Source organism: Lissotriton helveticus, chromosome 3_1, assembly GCF_964261635.1.
Source record: "Lissotriton helveticus chromosome 3_1, aLisHel1.1, whole genome shotgun sequence".
Classification (NCBI taxonomy): Eukaryota; Metazoa; Chordata; class Amphibia; order Caudata; family Salamandridae; genus Lissotriton; species Lissotriton helveticus.
The window spans coordinates 1938242057-1938264503 of NC_136061.1; the positions used below are offsets into that span (position 1 = coordinate 1938242057).

Below are 22447 nucleotides of genomic sequence, written 5' to 3' on the forward strand. Positions count from 1 at the left end.
TTGGACTCCGTGATCCCTGATGAGACATGGGTGACACACTTTAGTAAAATATATAATAGTGCAGAGGATTATATTTTAACGGTGAACCCCACAGAAAATGGAGCAGCCCCTCCTTTATGTTTCAAGGAAGTGGAGGTACAAAGGGCCATTGTAGAGATGACAAAAAATAAGGCTCCGGGCCCAGATGGTGTGCCCGCAGACCTTTATAGGACCCCCTTGGAGTTTTGGACTAAGACACTTACAAATGTATTCAACTCCACAATTACTTCGGGGTTCCCCTTGTCCTGGGCTACATCCTCTATAATACCCGTCTTTAAAAAAGGCTCAAGAGATGACCCTGCCTGTTACAGGCCGATCTCTCTGATTGACTCTGCTGTCAAAATCTTGGGCAGAGTCATTCTGCAGAGACTCGGTGAACACCTGGAAGAGAGGAGGGTCCTTTCTGAATTACAATACGGGTTTAGGGCCAAAAGGGGCACTCTAGACCAATGCCCAAACCTCCATATGCTAATCAGCAAATACACCTTGGCTAAAGAGGGTCATCTATACATGGCCTTCATGGATTTATCGTCGGCTTTCGACTTGGTTAATCGGTCTTAACTCTGGGCGATCTTAATTAATATAGGGATAGACCCGCCTTTGGTGAATTACCTAGCGGCACTGCATCATGATCTGCGTGCCTCTATTAGAACCAATAGAGAGGGTGGAACTACTAGCTTTTTTAGATCAAAACGAGGAGTTAGGCAGGGGTGCATTTTGGCACCCCTCTTATTTACCTTATATATAAATTCCCTCGAATCAACCCTGAAGGGGTCCACATCCGACGTCCCCCGCGTGGGGGGAGTACACAGTTCCGGTACTCCTCTACGCGGACGACGCGGTTTTGCTGGCCCGTACTGGGGTGGGGCTACAGAAGCTCTTGGACGATTTTGGGGTATTTAGGTCATCCCTGGATCTACAGACCAATAACAAAAAAAATCGCATGTTATGATCGCAGGGAAACATCTAAAAAGTATAAAGGCAAAAAAGTTTCTATGCAGTGGCGAAGAAATCACCAAGGTCCCGGTTTTTACCTACCTGGGTGTTTTGTTCGATGAAAGGGGCACATGGAGGCCACAATTAAAGGCTAAAGGCCTAGCTGTCACCAGATCAAATTCTGCTCTACTGAGTTTTTCAAAACGTTTAGGATCGCGCCCAGTAGAAGCACTGCTGACAGTTTACAAGTCGAAAAGCCTTTCAATAGCTAGGTATGGTGCTTCCCTATGGGGCTACCTACCACAAGACAAACATCAGGTGGTGGAAAATAAGTTCCTTAGATCCTTGCTTGTAGTTCCCCAATCAACCCCAGTACTCTCAGTCCACTCAGAGTAGGGCCTTGGCTTCATCAGTGACCAATTACAGCTTGCACCTCTGATCTGTTGGGCCAAGACCTGGCTGAATCCAGAAATCAGTCTAAACCATTCCATTCTCATTGACTGTTTGGCACTGGATAAAACCAACAAAATCCCTTGGTTGGCCTACATTAAAAATATGTTCTGTAAACTGGGCAGGCCTGAACTATATTTCGCCCCGAGCACCATCAAGAGAGGTGATGTATCATGGATTAAGAATAATTTCTTGGGACGCAGGGAGATGGAACGGGAGGAAGTAGAGCTCCAAAAACCGGGAGTAAGAGCTAATTACATACTTCAGACTACCCCGAAATTGGAACCCTACCTGATTATTGTGACTCGGCCCTTCCACCGTAATCTCCTTGTGAGATTTAGACTTAATATCATCCAATATTCCTTGGGGAATTATCCAATATGGGGAAAGTCAGTTCCATCTATTCCCTGTAGCTGTGATAATTTCTCTGAACAGACACTGATGCACTTTATTATGTTTTGTGGCCATTATGAGGAATGTAGAAAACAATTTTTATTACCTATTTTGAGAGAAGCAGGGTTCATACAAGTCCGTCCCGCTCTCAGTTATCTACAGCTCCTGAGTAGCATCAGAGTAATATTTGGGGTCGCAAGTTTTTTGGTTGCTGCTATGCGTATTAAGTCTAAAAAACTGAAGACAAATGCTCCATGATATGGGATCATAATTATTAACCATTAGTTGTACAGATGAATTGCACTAGTCTATGTAAATATATGAAATTGTTCTCTTAAATGCTTTTTAAACCAAATTGTTTTATATGAACCTTTAACATATGAATTGTGATGGAATTGCTTTTATGATTTTAATTAATCGAATAAAGCTTGTATTGACTTGACTTGAAATGCAAGAATACACCCAAACAGACAACTGCTTGTCTGAGCCAAGACCTGACTGACATGGTCCCAAGCTAATGGCTTAAAGAGGTTGTTCTAAGAAAGTCAATGGTTGAAGGGGGTGGAACAAAAGCCTACTCTGTATACTGTAAGCAATAGTTCTGTTCGACAACTGTAGTCAAAACCCAGATGTAAGAAGCATTGGTATTTAACTTAGTAGCAAGTGGCAATCTCTTAAATCAAGAGGACTACATGGCCAGCTTTGTGGGCATATGCTGTCCTCTAGAGAGGAAGAATGTTGGGCATTTTTTTTCTAAATCGTTGGAGGTATAGAGACCAACCAGAAGTATCGAAAGAATGTGCATGCCAACCTGACCAGGATGCTGAGCACTACTTCTGTGATGGAAGGTTTGGCCTTGGGCAATACTGCCTTCCTTTTACCAAGTGTCAAGTTAAGCCATAGCCGAGCTCATGAGAGAGTGCGTGAAAGACAAGTCGGATACAACCCTTAAAAACAATTAAAAAGTAACAGGTGTTTTTTAAACAGAATACTCTCATAGAAAATGGAGAATTAATTTATCCTAAGGAATTGGTACCATAGATCGACCCAAAACTGTCCACTGTGCTAAAATATAGTAACATTTAAGTCTACGAAGTAACGCGTGGGCCCTTAGTGGGACTACCCACAGATTAGTGCCAGGAAGAGACATCGAAGGACACCCTTCAAATTCTGCCTCAAAGCAGGACTCCTTTATTTAGCAAAATAAGCCCAAGACCACAGTAAAAGTTTCAGGGTCAATCAAAGTTTAAGTGTTAATACAAGGTCCAGTATCCTTATTTCTACTGATTGCGATGACCTTATTCGGTGTCTCAGGTGGTACCCAGAATACCAGGACCAATATATTGTAATTTATTAGTCTCAGTGAAGAAATTCTAGTTCCAATAGCTGATAGGGGTTACGGTCTAGCCACCAGACAAGTTTAGTAGCCCACAGAGTGTAAAAGACCATCTCTCAGCTAGCCATAGTAAAAGAATCCCAAGTTACGTTAAAATATCTCAATACAACAAACATTCACCAGTGGTTTCTAAGAGACTGGTAAAATGTAACCTAGCCTATCTCAGTGTTTAAGTGTCCTCCATGGGACGTGAAAGTGTGATAGCTAAGTCAATGATTCGGGAAAACAGGTGGATCACTTGTTGTATTGTGAATGTGACCTGTATCACTAGAAAGATTTCTAGCTGAAAGAGGGAATCCTACACTGAGGAATAACAGCAAAATCAAGTCACTTGATGGAGCCTAGAGGACGAAGATCGCAGAAAGGGATTCCACAGATTGATCGCCAAGTGCCCCAGGGACTAACAGGGTGCTGGACCTATGCAGATGAATGTCACGATCAAACGTGGCTTGGAAAATTTTCTTCTGGTGTTCGAGTCAGAGGCTGGTGTTGGATCTATGCTCATGCCGCACGTGATGGAAGCTAGTTCAGAACTAGGAAGTGAGGCATGGGGTGGTTATTATCATGAGAAGCAAATAGTGGTGGAGTGAGGTGTGCTCAACATGCAATCACCACTCTTTTGGGTAGCTCACATGAACCTATCCAAACACTCAGTTTAGTTCTTCTATGTCTCCGGTGAGGGGTCTGGAGGGCTTTTAGACACTTTGTATTGGCTTTGCTGGAGTCCTACCAGGGCGGCAGGTCCTTGAGCAGAGGCCAGGCTTTGTCTCGCCCTAGAGGAGATAGATATTAAAGAACAAATATTCAAGAAGGCACTACTGAACTTAAGTTTTAAAGTTTGCTAGAGGGGGATGAAGGCTCATATCCATAGCTGTTGGAAGTGGAGTAGAAATCTACTGCCAACCACATGAAACAGGATGTAAGTTTTGGGTACCAGGCACCTAATTGGACAAATGTTTGCGCTATATTTCCACTTCTTTGAGTAGATGTGGATTCTAGGGCAACAAACCAAACAACCTGGAAAGAGGAGGGTTTGGTGATGGGGTAGGGGCCTGGCATACTCCCATCAAACAGCAAACCATTAAAGCTACAGCCACAAAGATGCTGCCCAGGAAGGGAACCTAGTATAACCCAACTAGACAGTTTTTCGGTGGAAAGAAGTGGGGATTTGGTTGATCCGGTTTTATAATAACCAGCCATCCTCCATCTTGCAAATATAATGGGAAATGGAGCTGAATTTCTCTTACGGGAGGGGTAAATTAGCCTCTAGTCCTGCTAGGGAGAAAAGTAGGAGACTGGGCTTTACTCAGGGAGCAAGGAGGCCTCACCGCCAAAAACCAAAAGACTGCACCAACAAGCACGATTGCAAAGGAAATGGGTCAAAGCGTTTGCACTCTACAGTAAAGAGCAGAGGGGTCCTTTTTGGGTATCTACGTTGCCCAGTAGATGTCAAGGCTGCCACTGAAGAGCAGTTAAGTTGCTGTTTGGGTGGCTCCAGACATTGGAATTAGGGGGGGAATAACTTGAAATGGTACAGATCGTTGTCCTTACAATCGGTACTGGGAAAGTTTCTCAAAAGAATATGGCAATCCCTACACAAGCTACTGGGCCAGCTTTAAAATAGCGTACAGTAACTCTTCTGACAGGATTTGTAATTGGCTAGACTCATAGCACAACAATCTCTCTTCGCAAGATGGTTACTGGGCCAGCTTCTTGATCAGGCACTACACATTCCAGGCAATTGAACTTCATGTTTCAGATCTACACTTATAGTAGTGAATTTATATGCTGCGTAAAGCAGGACACAGCTTCCAGGAGTTTAGATTCTGCTTTAAGCAATCCCCTTTTACTCCTGCGAGTAGAAAGTTAGGGATATAGAAGAGTCGCAAAAGAATGCAGATTACGTGTAAAAGGGTGCTGTGACACACAGAACACATTCCATTATTCCCACGCATAAGAGCATTCCTAGCATCATTTAACCATTTTTGTGGTGTTGCTCTTTTTATCATTACACAGAAAACATAAGAATATGATGAAAAGAGAGAGAGGACTCTCACAGGCGGGAAACGTTCTAATAAAGGACTCTTCAGACAAACATACACTGCAACAGACACCAAACACATTGCAGAAGACATGAAGTGTCCATTTTTTTTTAAGTCAATGACTTAGGGAAACATGGCAGCCAGTAGCTATTTGTTTGGGCGAGTAGAGATGATGTTTGAAGAGAAAATACTTGTCTGTTTACCATGAAATTATGTGAAAGAAAATAAACTTACAGAGTACAGTACTGTTCCAAGAGCCATAAAATGAATGTGCAATGCAGATTACACAAAAAAAGTTAATAAACTGAATTAGCACTTTTATCACCAGAGGTTTTTTTGTGCATAGCAAAATAAAAAAAAAGTGGAATACTTATAACTTGAGGTGAGCCGTGACTCAGCTACTAGTCCTTTTGTAACATCAAGCCCAAAACGAGCTGCGCTTTCCCTTCTAGTGCCAAGAATAAAAATAAAAATAAGGCATTAACCTTTCATGTTAAAAAGGAAAAAAAATATACAGCTTGAGGCTGAATTGCCCAGTGTACGACAAGAGACCCTGTTCTCAATCCTGGCTTCTGGGCAGGATAAGAGTGCGAGATTCTAGGGAACTATTTATTTCCCAAAGCATCCTTATTCTTTCTTGTCACATATGCGAGCCCTTTCAAATATGCAAGATCAGAATGTGCGTTGGACAAAAACCTCTAGGGCTTGTTTAATACACTATAATGTTGCACAAAAACCTCTTGTGTTTGATTTAACACGATGTTGCTCCATCTAGAGCAGGAATCCAGGATACCCATAAGGTAAGATGGCACTGACTTGTCTCTTACTTCAGGAACCCCATTGCAATCATGGTGGCGGCAGGAATGTTTGTACGATCATGCTTGAAAACTATCACTTTTAATACTTCTCAATGTAGCGAAATGTTCTGTTGTACAAAGGTAAAACTCTTGTGTGTGATAAGGAAACACATTTTTGGGGATACTGAAGACACTATATTGTTTTGCATGCTGTCTGTAGTGATTCTACCAGCACTAGAACACCTATGGCATTTTGCACTTTCAAATAATGATTTCTTGTTTCATAAAGGTGTCATGTAGCATTTTTCTATGACTAAGTGAATATTCAGTTGATTAAAGGTACATGTGAACAGTGTATGGCCTACAGCGTAAAGCACAGATGGGTCAACTGAGTGTGTTGTCAATAATCGCATCAAAAGACCACCGTTCTAATCATCGCTTTCCCATTTTTCCAAATTGTGTGAACCTAGGTATCAGCAAATCCTTTTATATTTTTTATGAACCACAAGCAGACACTTTTTTTTTTTTTTAGAAAGAGGGTCAAAACTTTGTAGTGATGTTAAACGTGGCAGGACAGACTTCAGAAATACTCCCTAGAATCAATTATTATTTTATATTGGTGACCTGTGAAGAGCTTTGCCCAACGTTAAGGACGCTTCAAAGTGCTTAGCAAGTTCGGATGATGTGAGGAGGGCAGGAGCCCTCTCCCAACTCTTGGAAATATCGTTTAGACTTGCTATCCGGAGATATCTGGTTAGCAGAGTCCAAGCGAGTTTCCGCACCGGGAGTCTGCGAGATGGAGGGAGTCAGGAAGTGAGAGGAGAGGAGATGAGGTGAATGCCAAGCTCTGCGTGTACCGAAAGAAGGGGCACGCATAAAATGAGCCTCAGCGAACAGTAAAACAATAACTAGCCGCTCAGAATATACATGTAAAGATTATGCATTCTTACCCGATTCAGGCTGGAGGCTTGCTGGTACCTAGTGGCCGGCAGCTGCGAACACCTCGTCCGGTGCACCCTGGAAATGAACGGAAATTCAAAGGCTTCATTTGGTGAGACACCGAAATATTCCGCTCAAGGTTTCACAAGCAGGATTAGAGAACGCGGCAGTGCTTTCTAAGAGGAGGTTTTCATGCACTATTCAGGAATCTTGAAATCCTTGTAGTGTAATCTAAAACGGACGAATGCTAGATGCGAGCTCTCCAGAGTCTGCGACGGATTGTACGGAAGGCAATCAGCTGAGCGTTCCTCGCGCTGACAAGAAGAGCGCCCCGCGCGCCAGCAAACACCAACGCCCGCCTCAGCCTCTGGGTCTTAAAGCCACACGCTTCCACGCTGCTCACTTGGCAGAGGAGGAACAAGCACTCCTGTTGCAGACACGTCACCTGCAAACAGACGTGTGGGCGAATCACGAAGCAAAGCAGGCTGCACTGGTCAAAGCAGGCAGCACGCCAGGCAGCAGCAACTGGGAGCCAGCCTGTTCTTACGTACATAAACACGGAGCCACAATCCTGCACACGTCACCAACCCCACCAAAAACTTTCACACAGCAGCCGAGGAGTCATGCACACAGCAAAGGCGACATCCTGCTAACAAGCATTGAAAATGCAATAGGTCTCGCCTTTAATTAAGTTAAAGCCATGCTTTGCTAATGGCATACATGCCAACATTTCAGGAGAGCAAAGTGGGAGATTTAAAAAAATTAATCTGGAGAATGTGGCTTTGAACCGGGTTACTGGCATGTATGGGCTTTGGAAGTGTGCTGCTGCAGGATCGGACATTTGAAACGTAAATGCACGTTTTTTCTTACCTTTCGGAACCATGGAGCATAATGGCAGGTAGAGAGAGGGCGATGTAAGTGTTGGGCACTGGCCTGGCAGATTGTTGGTAGTGCATGCACACCCCACCCCCTGTTGCAGCCCGGGCTGAAACAGTACTTCGCAGGTTTTTGAAAGATGATTCCCAAGTTAATGACGCTTTGTTTGTTTTTCACCCCTTCGAGAGCCCCTGCCTCGCCACTCTTTGTTGGAAGAATTAGCACTTTACACAATACCAAGCCCTGTCAGCTGAAACCCCAGACGAATCGGGTTTTTGCTTGTACGAATCGGGAGGCGGGAGACTAGCCTTCAAATCGGTAGTCTCACGCCTGAATCGGGAGGGTTGGCATGTCTGGCTAATGGTTTTGTATAGCAAAGCAAATGGCTTTAATTTATGAAAGGCGAGACCTATTGCATTTTAATGCTTGTTCTCTTGTGTGCTCCAAACTGGGTAGGGGCACTACTAACTAAATGTTTCGGTGTTGTGGATGGCCTATATTAGGCCCACTTGGACAGGCTCACCTGCTTTCCTTCTGAAGTAAAAGGTTTCTTATCTTTTCGAGGCCATGTGTTCAAAGCACATGGCCCCATAAAGACAAGAGATCCTCTTTTACTTTCGGGACCGCGCCGCGCTTGTTTTATACAATACCAACATTTGTGACGTGATGCAGTGTTACAAATATAATCTATTTCAGCAATCCAATATGTTTATTTTAGATAACTTGCAACAAAATCATAGTTCAAAAAGTTGCATTAAACCCGGTTCGACGATGTGCTGCACGTATTTCTTTCTCTAGGTAGGCGACTTAATGTAGGATAAGGTTTATGTTCTTCCTTAATAAGGCCATTTCTCTGAGGTAGAAGGGTGCTAAATATTAGAACCGTCATCTCGATCCCCATTCTTTCACTTCTGGCATCAGCATAGTTTCGGGTCAGTACTAAAATAAAAGGGATTCTACGGTCCCGTTTCGATGATAAACATAGATCTTCCTCTCGGACGAGTAAGAGGAACCCAAGTGACAGCTACTAAACCGGAAGGAAGAAAGGAGCTTGCTCTGGGTGACCGTGGCCCCCTGGATGCTAGGGCATCAAAGACGGGCCTCCAGCCTGTAGTCCCCAAAGCGGCGCCTACAACACTGTAAACATCTCAAAGCACGCACAGGCCTAGGTGGACCCAAAGGCCGTTTAGAACGATCCAGGGTGGAACCCGACAAGTAGCCCACGGTGAGGCACGGCACAACTGCGAGTGACATTCTGCCTACGACTGCATATGTGATAGAGTGATATAAATGGACAACAAAGTCCTCCCAATCTCAATAGCAGACGGGGTACTGGAGAGTAATTTTCCAGGGGGAAATGTCTATGCTATGCCCAGCTCCATAATAATCCATTTGAACTAAAAAGCCAGCTGATGACAGGTCATCATTTGACAGCGCAAAGCTGGAACACCATCTTCAAAGTAGTAATGGGATAATACAATGCCCTCCACTGACCACGACACACTTTCCCATTATCTTCATTGGATGGTACAACAACAAGCGTGCACAGATTCAGCACACGCAGCAGCGATGTCTCTGGAGATTAAAGGGTCTTGCACAGCGCGTGACACGTCAAAGGAATCTACCACCCTCTAGCCCAAAAGGAGCGGCCCACACAAACACATAAAACAAGCCATAACAAACCCGCCCCCAATACAGAGTCAACACAAAGGCGGAGTCCCCCTTTTCTATGCGTGGTATTTACAATTACAGCTCTCCCATGATTTACCTAAAGGTGTCCATCACTGATACTGACCCCACCTAAGCAGCCACTACCTTATCTTAGTGACTCCTCCTTTGGCCCTGTTTTCTTCTGTCACTCTGTTTTCTTCCGCAGTTTGAATTTTGGCACCCGCCCGACTCGTTCCGGTCACGTGTCGGAGTCGTGGCCAATCACGAGCCTATACAAAGGATAGTAACAATAAATGGCACACAAGCAGCATGTTCAGTAACTGACAGGCCTGCAGCGTCGCGATGAGAGATTGCAGCCATGTTGGGATGGCCATTTTATGTGGTGCACCTAATTATCAGTCCTTAAATAAAAAGATGCTTAATTTTTTTTTTTTTATTAAATCCCATTAATCTGTCGCTTAAGTAGAACTACTTCACCCAGTTCTCTGTAAAAGCATTTTATTTGCCGATGGAATAAAAGCACTGCTTAAAATGAGAGAGCTTTATTAATACTATGATGATTTTTTACGAAAGTAAAAGCTCCTAAAATATGCTGAAAACACAATATATTGTCTTAAAGTGTCTTTCTTTCAAAGACACGTGGTCCTTTCGGATATGGTAGTTTCTTTTAACTACATAGAGGAGGGGGCTTTGAAAAGAGGTCTTTCTATGTCAATGACGTATCTCAAATTCCTGTTTCGGAAGATGCAGATTATACAATGGGAAAACCGTACCGGGAAACCTAGTTGACGCGGGCGGCTTTGGGTGCATTGGTGAGTGGAACAATGTCCAGCAGATAATGGGAGAGCGGAAGAAGTTTGTTGGTCAACCTGGAGGACTGAAGGGAATAGGAAGGGGATTACATATGATTGCTTTCGCTCTTTTTTGTCACACTGTAGAGCCAAATCTGGCCATTTTAAAGCCCGGAAAAACTTGTCTAATAGTATATCTGAAAATAGCTTGCAAAGCGTGCTTCACTTTCAAGATAATTGATTTTTCAGCTGACGTGTCCCTTTCACCCCCAAGCTGTCACTTAGCTGACAAGTTTCCAGCTAGCTTACGTGTAACCATTTTAACTTGGCAGTTGTCAACTTGTAATATTTCAGAAAAAAGTATTTGGAGTATGTAAATGCTTTTGCAGTGCAACTGTTTAAAGGGGGCTTTCGCACAGCCGTGCCACTGCTAGAGTGCCAATGCCAACTATAACAAACAGTGCCCATAGACCTATGCAGCCAGAGATAGTTTCTTACACGCGTTGAGTAAATGGGCAGAGAGTGAAAGTCAGGGAGAGACGAGGAGCGAATATGGAGGAGAGAAGAAAGCTGATCGGCAGAGTGAGCCGAGGAGAGAAAGGAATGAGCAGGGGCGAGAAATCTGAGTTAGGGCAGGGATGAAGGGACCTGAAAAATAGTCAGATCGGTGACTCGATAATTTCACAGCTTTGCTAGCTCATTGACTCGAAAACTCGGCTGGCGCTTTCCCCGCTGTTATAGTGCAAGCAGACTATGCCAAGTTTCTTCCCGTCTTTCATTAACTACATATTCAACATTCGTAATCTGACAAATTTGTTGGAGAAGTAAAGATATTTAAAAGGACCCCAAAGGTAAGCACTTTGACCTCTCCCGGAAGCTGAATAGACAACTAGCCATCGCAAGGCAGCCACGGTTTATTTTTGCATCACGGTTCCAAAAGTGCAAGCGAGATGCAAAAATAAACACGCAGAGGAGCTTGTCTTTATGGGGCCATGTGTTTGAAGCACATGGTCCCATAAAGATAAGAAACCTTTTCTGACGGGAGGAAGGCAGACGAGCCCGTCCAAGTGGGCCGTCTGACAAAGAGAAAGTCTACGTCAGACAAACCTCTTTTCCAATGGCTGACCACCGTTTAGCATAAATGGTGACGCCGGCCAATAGAAAAGGGGTGGGGCTTAAAGCCCGTTACTGAAAGCTACTGAAAACAAAATCTCGCTGAGTGAGCTGCGCATGTGCGCAGTCACGCCAGCCGAGACCTAAAAACGCGGAAGCAGGCAGCAACTGGGCAAACACAGCATGCCAGGCAGCAACTGGGATCCAGTTGTTCTTATGTGCACAAGCAGGGAACCACAATCTTGCACACACCAAGCCCACTAAAAACGTTCACAAAGCTGCTAAGGAGTCATGCACCCAGCAAAGGCAACATCCTGCTAAAAATGCGGAAGCAGGCAGCAACTGGGAAAACGCAGTATGCCAGACAGCAACTGCGAGCCAGCCTGTTCTTACGTGCACAAACACTGAGCCACAATCGTGCACTCACCAAGCCCACCAAAAACTTTCACACAGCTGCCGAGGAGTCATACACCCAGTAAAGGCGACAACCTGCTAAAAACGCTGAAGCAGGCAGCTAACAGTCTGAGACAGTGTGTTCTAAACACCATACCCGCTTACAACCAACCCCACGGAGCGGACGAAATCCCCAAAAGCATCGGACTCACAAAACTCACTTCCTATCTACAGTTGCCTGCCCGCAGCGCCATTTTTCCTAACCTTGAGCGTGAGGGCAGCGTCGCCATAGTGCAATGGTTAATGCCTCAGAGGGAGCTCATTTGGTCCGTCTGGCAGCAGCCTATCAAGCAAGCAGTAGTAGCATGAAGGTTGTGCCTCACGCGGCGATGACGTCCCTTTACCCAGTAGCAGCGTCCCAGGTCCTTTGTGAAAGCTGAGACTATATAGCTATGACTGAATTGTTCCTCATCAACTTTTTTCTAAGGCTTTGCAAGCTTTATTTATTGATCCGAGTTTTTCTATAGTGCAGACCACATCAGGTCAACGTCAGAGATACTTTACATTTGAGTGAGGCACGAAGAACCAACCCATTGCTTGAACATACATCATTTGATACAAAATCAAATTGAAGAGACATTTTGAAAATACATTGTACAGATATCACTAGTCAGGCACAGAATGGGTTAAAACAGTAGAGAAACAAACATTCTATATAAACACATTTGCCACGTTCAAAATTAAAGCAAGTGTCTCACACAAATATTGAGCTGGACTATACTAAAAGTACAGATATGTATGATTTTATAAGGCTACAGTTGAGACTCTGTAGGTCTAAGGAGTGGAATAGAGTTAAGTGGTGAAATCAGCGTTGTGATAGGAGTCATTTAATTTCTTTTTTGAATATTAAGTATGCGAGTGTCTCTCCCAAGATCTAGAGTGACATTTTACTAGGCCTGGGAGTTGCCCTGCAGGAAAACGGATAGAGTTTTGTTTTCTCTGCTTTGTAATTGCAAGCACCAGTCCTTTTTCAATTTCTATTTTACCCTAAGATCTGCAATAGTAGTGCCACATAACATAGGGTATGGTAGTGTACAACCTTATAGGTACCTCCTTAAGTATGCAGTGTTTGTTAATGAGGAGCCGGTTAAGAGCGCTCAGGACTGGCAAGATGTGCAGATATTTTTGTGTTAGTAAAGGACACTGCTAAATTCAGTACACATTTTAGGGCTAGTAATCTTTGTTAGACAGCTAAGAATGTACCATAATCCAGTTTGGAGAGAACTAAAGAATGTACTATTGTAGATACGGTTCAGGATTCAAGTTTTTAGGGCTCGGCCTACGTCACCCCTGCGTCAGCAGGAGGGCGGAGCTCCGAGCCGTATTGTTAAGGGGTTCTGAATCGTGCAGGAAAAATTCCTCAGTGCACGAGATTTTTAGTACTTTATTTTACCATCTGCATGGTAAATGGTCCTCGCGGTGCCGTGTTTGTATTAGGCTCAACGCAATAGGCCATATATATTTCACGTTGGGCATTTCCTGCATTTTGTGTGCGGTTACGAGCACTGCAGTCCATAAATTTCAATTAGGAGCTGTCAAGGGGCCATGGTAATGGAATCCAGATGGTCGGGGTGCGTTCACCAGTCTGCAGTGAGTGGCGCGCGTTCGTGCTTGTTCTGTGTTCTCCTTCTACCAAAGACATTACTCGCGTTTCCTCTTTTCATGCAGATCTTGTTTTCTTTACTGACTAAATCTGTGTTTATAGAGACGGTGGCTTCAGTTGTGCAGCAGGTGCAGTGGCACCAGTGTGGCGTAGTTACCATTCGTGGAGCAGGTGCAGTGTTATCAGTGTTACTTAGCTATTATTGCGCAGCAGGTATAGTACCACCAGTGTGGCGTAGCTACCATTGTGCAGCAGGTGCAGTGGCACCAGTGTGGCATAGCTACAATTGTGCAGCAGGTGCAGTTGCACCAGTGTGGCATAGCTACCCTTGTGCAGGAGGTGCAGTGGCACCACTGTGGCATAGCTACCATTGTGCAGCAGGTGCAGTGGCACCAGTGTGGTGTAAGTATCTTTGGTGGAGCAGGTGCAGTGTTACCAGTGTGGCGTAGGCGTAGCTACCATTGGTGGAGCAGGTGCTGTGGTACCAGTTTAGCGCAGCAGGTGCAGTGGTACCAGTGTGTGGTAGCTACCATAGGTGGAGCAGTTGCAGTGGTAGTGTTGCTTAGCTATGATTGTGCAGCAGGTGCAGTGGCACCAGTGTGTGGTAGATGGCGTTGTGTAGCAGGTGTAGTGTTATCAGTGTTACTTAGCTATGATTGTGCAGCAGGTGCAGTGGCACCAGTGTGGCGTAGCTATCATTGGTGCAGCATGTGCAGTGGTACCGGTGAGTGGTAGCTACCATTGGTGGAGCAGGTGCAGTGGTAGTGTTGCTTAGCTATGATTGTGCAGCAGGTGCAGTGGCACCAGTGTGTGGCGTAGTTACCATTCGTGGAGCAGGTGAGGTGTTATCAGTGTTACTTAGCTATGATTGCGCAGCAGGTGTAGAACCACCAGTGTGGCGTAGCTACCATTGTGCAGCAGGTGCAGTGGCACCAGTGTGGCATAGCTACAATTGTGCAGCAGGTGCTGTTGCACCAGTGTGGCATAGCTACCCTTGTGCAGGAGGTGCAGTGGCACCACTGTGGCATAGCTACCATTGTGCAGCAGGTGCAGTGGCACCAGTGTGGTGTAAGTATCTTTGGTGGAGCAGGGGGAGTGGTACCAGCACTGGCACCAGTGTGGTATAGCTATCATTACTGGAGCAGGTGCAGTGGCACCAGTGTAGCGTAGCTACCATTGTGCAGCAGGTGCAGTGGCACTAGTGTGGTATAGTTATCATTAGTGGAGCAGGTGCAGTGGCACCAGTGTGGTATAGCTATCATTAGTGCAGCAGGTGCAGTGGCACCAGTATGGCGTAGCAGGTGCAGGGGCAACAGTGCGGTGTAGGTACCATTGTTCAGCAGGTGCAGTGGCACCAGTGTGGTGTAGGTACCATTGCTGCAGTAGGTGCAGTGGCACCAGTGTGGCGTAGGTACCATTGCTGCAGCAGGTGCAGTGATACCAGTGTGTGGTAGATACCATAGGTGGAGCAGTTGCAGTGGTAGTGTTGCTTAGCTATTATTGTGCAGCAGGTGCAGTGGCACCAGTGTGTGGTAGATGGCGTTGTGTAGCAGGTGTAGTGTTATCAGTGTTACTTAGCTATGATTGTGCAGCAGGTGCAGTGGCACCAGTGTGGCGTAGCTATCATTGTGCAGCAGGTGCAGTGGCACCAGTGTGGCATAGCTACAATTGTGCAGCAGGTGCTGTTGCACCAGTGTGGCATAGCTACCCTTGTGCAGGAGGTGCAGTGGCACCAGTGTGGTGTAAGTATCTTTGGTGGAGCAGGTGCAGTGGCACCAGTGTGGTGTATGTATCTTTGGTGGAGCAGGTGGAGTGGTACCAGCACTGGCACCAGTGTGGTATAGCTATCATTACTGGAGCAGGTGCAGTGGCACCAGTGTGGTGTAGCAGGTGCAGGGGCAACAGTGAGGTGTAGGTACCATTGTTCAGCAGGTGCAGTGGCACCAGTGTGGCGTAGGTACCATTGCTGCTGCAGGTGCAGTGGCACCAGTGTGGCGTAGGTACCATTGCTGCTGCAGGTGCAGTGGCAGCAGTGTGGTGTAGCTATCATTGTTGCAGCAGGTACAGTGGCACCAGTGTGGCGTAGCTACCATTGCTGCAGCAGGTGCAGTGGCACCAGTGCGCCACATTGGTGTAACACACTCACTACCACACACTCACCCCCACAGACTCATCACCACACACTCACCACTACACACACAACAACACACCACCAGCCGTCAGTGCACGCTTTCACCAGGGCCAAACACCACCAGCCATCAATGCACGCTTTCACGAACCACAAACACCACCAGGCGTACAACACCAGCCGTCAGTGCATTCTTTTACAAGGCGCACTCACCAGCAACCGTCAGTGCACGCTTTCACCAAACACACACACCATCAGCCATCTGTGCACGCTTTTACCAACCAGACACCCACCAGCCGCCAGTGCACCCTTCCACCAGGCACACACACCTCCAGCCGGCAGTGCAGTCTTTTACCAAGCACACACACCACCAGCCATCAGTGCACAATTTCAACAGGCAGTGCACACACACCACCAGCCATCAGTGCACACATCAATTGTTAACGCATCCACAATTAACTATTGTAGCAATCTCAGTATGGTACACTTTACTTTTAAACATATTCATGTAAAGCACAGCATGCCACCATTGCTACAATTCCAATCTAACTCACATAATGCCACTACACACCACATGCACACACTCCATAACACATGGCGAAAAGACATTGCCATTTACAATGCCATTAGCTCAAACTCAAATAAATCCGAGCCCGATTGCATTTCCAATGCTTGTTCTAGTTGCCACGGATGTACAATTCCCATTGTGCATTTTTACGATAATGCTAACAATCAATTAACACAAGTCTATTATAGAGTATACAACCCAAGGACTTGGTTTAAGTTTGTGTGCAGGTTTAAATTTATTTGGTGAAATTAGGAGAATTTTGTTGATCACACATTCTCTTATGTCCAACAAAGGCAGACCAGTTACTAGCCTAAAGATAAATATCTTGTGTGGATATACTAAGAATTTGGAATGATCTGCGCTGGGTGCCCATTTTTGGCCCACACAGGGTTCCAAAATGCATGCAAGCAGAAGGTTTGCAGGTTTCCACAGGATCTTGAAGGGGAGGGGAGCACATTTCTTGGTATAGCAGTACAAGATGTAGTTTAATACTACTGTTACCATACAGGTGTACTGGCGCAGCCAGCGGATTCAATTTCTGTACGCGGGTTTCTAGATTTTTTTTTACATCATTGATGGAGAGTAATAACTGGTCTGGGGGTGCCTATAGTGCTGGTCAACTTCTCAGGTTTAGTAACACTGTGCATCCCACAGGATTGTCAGCACAAAGCTCTAGAGGAGCCAAACGATCAAGAGGTGAGAGGAGCACATTACTTGGCATTGCATCCCCATTCTCCTAGATGTAATATGGCAGTTCACCATACAGTTACTTTAAATTACTCAGAGGGCTCATGGTTGGGTCCTTCCGCCAGCAATTTCACAGTGCCTTACATGGTGATAGACTGACTGCTGTACATCGAGCCTTTACCATCCACCACTGTAATCCAAGTTAATGTAAGTAAGGATGGCTCATCCCCAGCTGTATGGTATGGCGATATCAGACATCCCTAATCTTATGCTTACCCAGGTTTACTTTTGGACTTTCTATTGTATTAACATGAACCCTAGTTGTGTGGCCAAAGCCCTTTAGAGAAGTCAGCCCAGGGTACGAAACCTAGGTACTTCTGTTGCATGGGGTGCCACTCCTCTTGTAGCACTTATTCAGCCCTAGGCGTTTACCTTTGAAGTGACAAGCCTAGGGGACTCTTTCTGGGGCTTCTCCATAATTTGTATAAGAGGAGAACATATTATTGTGTATTCCACTGTCAGCCACAAGATATAAAATGACAAATTGAGGGGATTATTATTCTAATTCTATACACAGCCTCAGAGGACCACTGCTGGAGGATCCTTTCAATAGAGAATCTCTGATCCCTTAGTATTCATGGCATGTACCGGCCCGCAATCTATGCTCCTCCTCGGCCAGGTTGGTGACCATACTGAGGGTTAGGAGATCCAGAGCAGGAGATAGATCGTTCAGCGTGGCGAAACTCTGGAATCTCTTCCCATCGAACTCAGGCAGGTCTCTGGCCTTCTCGCATTTAGAAGGCACTTGAAAACTTGGCTTTTCCCAAATCCCTAGCTTGTTTCAGCTGCCCCCCTCTTTTTTTGATACGAGTCTGTCAGCGCCAGGATGCCTCTCTGAGGTGATAGTGCGCTTTAGAAGTGAAATAAATAAATAATAAATGTATGTACATACGTATGCTTGCATGTAATTTATATAGAAGTATTAAGCAACAGAGCGCTTAAGCAGATGCAATTCCCAACCAAATTATGTTCTAAAATGGAAGGAGCCAGACTGTTAAAGATTCTTTCAGGCTCTAGAAAAGAGACTACTGGGTGTAGGTGGTGAGTAGAGCAGATCAGACCAGTAGAAGATAGCTATACACAAAGTGAGGCGGGCATTGACACTAATAAGAGTCTATTACAGAAGCCTATTAGAAGAACGAAATATCCCAGACAAGAAACCGACATGTTGCAGCCATGCTATGAAAACTTCACAGCGATCCAAGGACTGATTATGCAACTGGCTGGCTGAGCAGGCAGCATACAAAGAGCTAGTCTTAACCATGAACCTCTGTGCCAGACCCAGAGAAAGAGTGAACTGGCACGGACATCAGGTTGGCTGGCTGCTGAAAGTTGGCGCCAAGCATCTGAAATGATTGAAGCTTCAACCCTGTACAAAGCATACACAGGCTCTTTCAAAACAGAACTTTAAAGAGCTATACCTTGAACTAAGGGGAGTCGTAGCACAGGAGGTGCCTCCAGAAGAGATTTGTTGGCTCCTCCGAAGGATGGGACCAAGTTTATCCCCCAACTACAAACGTCGGAGGATGAAATTCTGCCCTTCGACTATTAAGAACTTAAGGGACATCAGTTTGTGGATTGAAAAAATCCCAGAAGAGGCATTCGCCGTGCCAGCGCCAGTCTCTCAACCCTGGCTGTAACAGAGATCGCAGCTGCTGTACAGCAAGCATAAAAGTGGTGAAACCATCTAGCAAGCTTACCATTCTGCACCAACAATAGAACTTTTGTTCACCTCCACAAATTGGCTGAGCCCCTACTTCACCCTTTTATCAGTTTCCCCGACCCCATCTCCGTCCGACCAGACATGATGGAGGCAGAGCTCCCCCTACACCCCCAGGAGCTAAAACCCCTTTGGACGGTGTGCCACTGAAGGCCAACACTGATGATTTTTGTACTGGAATCTGATCACAAACCATAAGTGGTTCCTTAGTGCAGAAGGCGCTCCTTGTGGCCTCAAACACTGCGCACAAAGTGCACCAAAGCTGCAAAGACATCCCACCCAAAAAAAATGTTCTAGCTGTACTCGAGAACGCAGGTAATACACCTCCAGGAGACTAGGATCCACGGAAAATATGAAGCACGACTGTCCAGTCCTAACCCTCTAGTCTATTACGTCAGTCCTGTGCTGTTTCCCTAAATCCTGACAAGCAAGGTCAAGTATTCCTCGGCACCAGGATATGTGAAGTGCAACCAGTACGGCAGTCCAAGTTCACAACCAAGTGCTAAGAAAGGCTCTGGTGCACCAACTAACAAAATATACACACAACAGGCATCACCAACCCAAAACTTTACTTTCTCCACAGTTAGTGGATTTAAGTGGATTTCTGGCCCACACCCACAAAGCAGTAACTACTGAGATAACTAGAAGGCCCTACAGGTGGGTGTTGTGCTATACCTGTTAAATGCTCAGAATTGACGAAATCCCTCCATTGAGTGGCTGTTCGGTAAACATACCAGCATTTCTAGACGCCCAAGCTCTTCAGAGCCGGGCTCATAAAACCACATTATGGGAATAAAAATGTGTGGGGGAAAAACGCCTACCTACCCCATGATCTTGGGATAAGTTTGCCACTGTGCTCCCATGGCAAGTGCTGCCACGTTTTCATTTTTTGTCGCAGAGTCAAGAAATATGAGGGCATTCCTTGCAGCTCTTCTGTAGAAACAGCTCAAGGGCCGCTTCGCCAAACACCCATTACCGCCGAGACGGAACACATCCTGCCTCTGCCCGCCTGCCATCTCTTGTTAGCATCTCTTCAGTCGAGGCTCGATTTAATAAACAAAGGCGGCTTTAATAATTCAAATCTCACTTCTGGGGATGCGGCGGAGCCCGTCAGAGGCGTTTCTCCGCCGTCCGGGGCTTTGCATGCATTAGAACCGGGCTCTGTACCCAGAACGCCGGCGGCGGCTGTGCTCTCGGCTCCTTCAAAGGCGCACAGATAAGCACATGGCGTCTTCAGTTCTCGGCGCTTAATAAACCCCTAAACAGGCTTTGTTTGTATTCCTGGATCCTCTGCATTTGGAAGGGACAGTGAAACAGTCGAGCGACAGTGCTGGGAGATCAAGGGCGCGGGCGGGCCGTGGCCCCCGACATCGGAGGCAGGTGTGGCGCAGAGGCTGCAGAGCGCGCTCCGTTTTTCACAGACCCCCACGTAGCCGAGTTCTCTGTGCATCCGTGAGGTCGCCAGGTATAAGTGACGGTGTCGAGGCCAGCAGGCAAGGTTTGCAGAAGAGGCCTGACCCATCATTCACTCGTGGCGTTGATGGGAATTCAAAATGATGCAGCGACGCTTGAAATGAGCAGCGCCGGGATTTCAGGTTACAATGCCACGCTATGTGCACTTTCACCCCTAACTAAGATTTTACCTCTTCGCCTCGAGAACATTGTCCTCCTAGTGGCCCACGCTCACTTTCCTGTACTACAGCAGGCCCCCACCGCGCCATCTTTAGGAGTAAGTAGCTGTGTTTCTCCCAGGCCCGGCTCCTGACAGGACACCCCGCGCTTCTCAGTCCGGCTGCTTTCCTAGAGTTCAGGCATCAGCTCAGTCTGTAAGTGACCCTCACTCACTCTACACAGAATAGTGCTGGCACTGATCAATACACACTCATGAATAGAAATGTGTAGAAAGCTAATTTATCAAGTAGCAAACACAGCGACATTAACAAATACTTTCAGTTGTGGAGGGTGGTTAGGCCTAGGGCTAGAGCTACTGACTTTGGAAAAGGGGAAGTAGGCTGGAATCTCGGCCTTGTTCAACATCCTGTGATTCTGGGCAAATCACTTTGTCTTCACCTGGCTAAAGTGTAAGGCGAAGTAAAGTGAAAGCACTCTAATGCCCATTGTCCAAGTGTGCGCTTGACAAAAGTGAAAAAAGCAAACCTCCGTAATGCTAATATCGTAAAAACCCTAGAATGGGTTTACACCAAACCATGAAAAGCACACTTTGAGTAAAGTCCTACTTTCATGAAAACGTTACGGTAAATCCATTCAGCAGTTTGGATGTAGTTTGGCTTCAAAAACATGATTTCCTTGTGTAGCTCACATGGGAAAAATCATTTTGATCCCACCTTAACTTTTTTTCTAATGCACAGAACTTCACCAAAATTAGCAGCCAGGCCCTAATGCATGCACTGTGAAAGTACCAAAATTAGGAGTACATCCGTCATGGAATGCTTTTTCAAAGGAAAGTGCGGCTGAACCATATCTACACAGTGATAACGGCCACTGTGTAATATGAGTATATTATAAAAGCAGTGATAGCGCCTCTGTAGTCCTGATTAGATCAAGGTTTCATTAAAAAGGCATTGTATGTTTTCTTAACATTTAAAACATCAAAAAAATCTGGACAAAAACTTTCCAATTAAAAAGTTTATCCACTTGAGTTTCGGCACGGTAAGATTTGTGCAGATCTGTAAAGCATGGTACCAAAGAGGAGGGGTAGGATAAAAAAAAAGAGACACTTCCCACTTTAACTTCTATAGTATAATTTGCACCCCAATGCAAAAAAAAAAAACTGCTGAATGGAGTTACACCAAACTTGGCATCAAAACAGAATTTTGCTAAAGAAAGTGCCTTTGCTGGCTTTGGTGAAAACGTGTAGAGTAGTTTGAGAAATAAACATTTAAAAACGGTTTTGTGTTGGCAAAAAGAGGTTAAATTATACAGATATCTTGATAGTTGGAAAGGTGCATTTTTGATTTCATGCAAGTTCCTCAAATGGCGCCAAAGTGACAGGCACATTTGGCTGAATCTTAGCAGGTTCAGCTTTCTCTTCCTATTTTTTAATTTGTGCAAATTCGTCAGAGGCCCAGTTAAAGCAGGCGGCTGTCAAAAACATCTTAATTTGCTAATAACTGGGCATTAGTTGGTGACTACATGAAATCTGGCAGACATTTAGCATTTTTAGATTTCTGTTAATGTTACAAGCTGTGCGGATCCTTTTGGGGAATCCATGTTTTAATAACTGGTGCTCTTTAATGATCTGCATGAAATTTGAGTATATATAATACATTTATTGTGTGGCTTTCTCCTGTGGTGAGGTATGTGCCAGCCTGCCATGCCTGCAGGACCTGTGGTATCCCAGAGCAAAGCTCAAGATCCGAGACCTCACCTATGTTATATATAGAATATAGAATATTTAATGGGACTTTCTCCTGTGGTGCGGCATGTGCCAGCCTGCGGGACCTGTGGTATCCCAGCGCACAGATCAAGATCCGAGACTTGACCTAGGTTGACCCACGGAAGGGCACACGCGTCCAGTGATGCAGTCCACCACGTCCTTAAGAAACAGTATGCTTGGCATTTTGAGGTCAGAAACCTCTCCTATGTTGAGGGCAGGCATTTGAAGGAGGCAGGTTGACACACAGATGAAGATGCAAAGGTCCAGGTGTGATGCCCATGCTTCGGGGAGTTATGCGCTTGTGTAGCTCAGTGTCAGCAGTCTTTACCGTGATGAAGTGTCTGTCAGAGGCGGGCGATAAGAAAGATGTCCTGCGGGCATCACTTTC

The 22447-nt window shown here is 45.5% G+C and overlaps 1 protein-coding gene across 4 annotated transcripts in view; it reads right to left on the minus strand.

The window, feature by feature from the left end:
- GLCE (glucuronic acid epimerase) overlaps window positions 1-22447 on the minus strand; it is a 391006-nt gene that overhangs the window by 161440 nt on the left and 207119 nt on the right. For 2 of the 4 annotated variants that reach the window (XM_078683003.1, XM_078683005.1), the window contains exon 3: window positions 7004-7070. The exons of 1 other annotated variant lie outside the window; for it this stretch is intronic. The gene's annotated coding sequence lies outside the window, so the exon portion shown is untranslated. Of the gene's footprint in view, window positions 1-7003; window positions 7369-22447 lie in introns of those variants that run through there. One more of the 4 variants, XM_078683004.1, reaches the window with a different exon arrangement.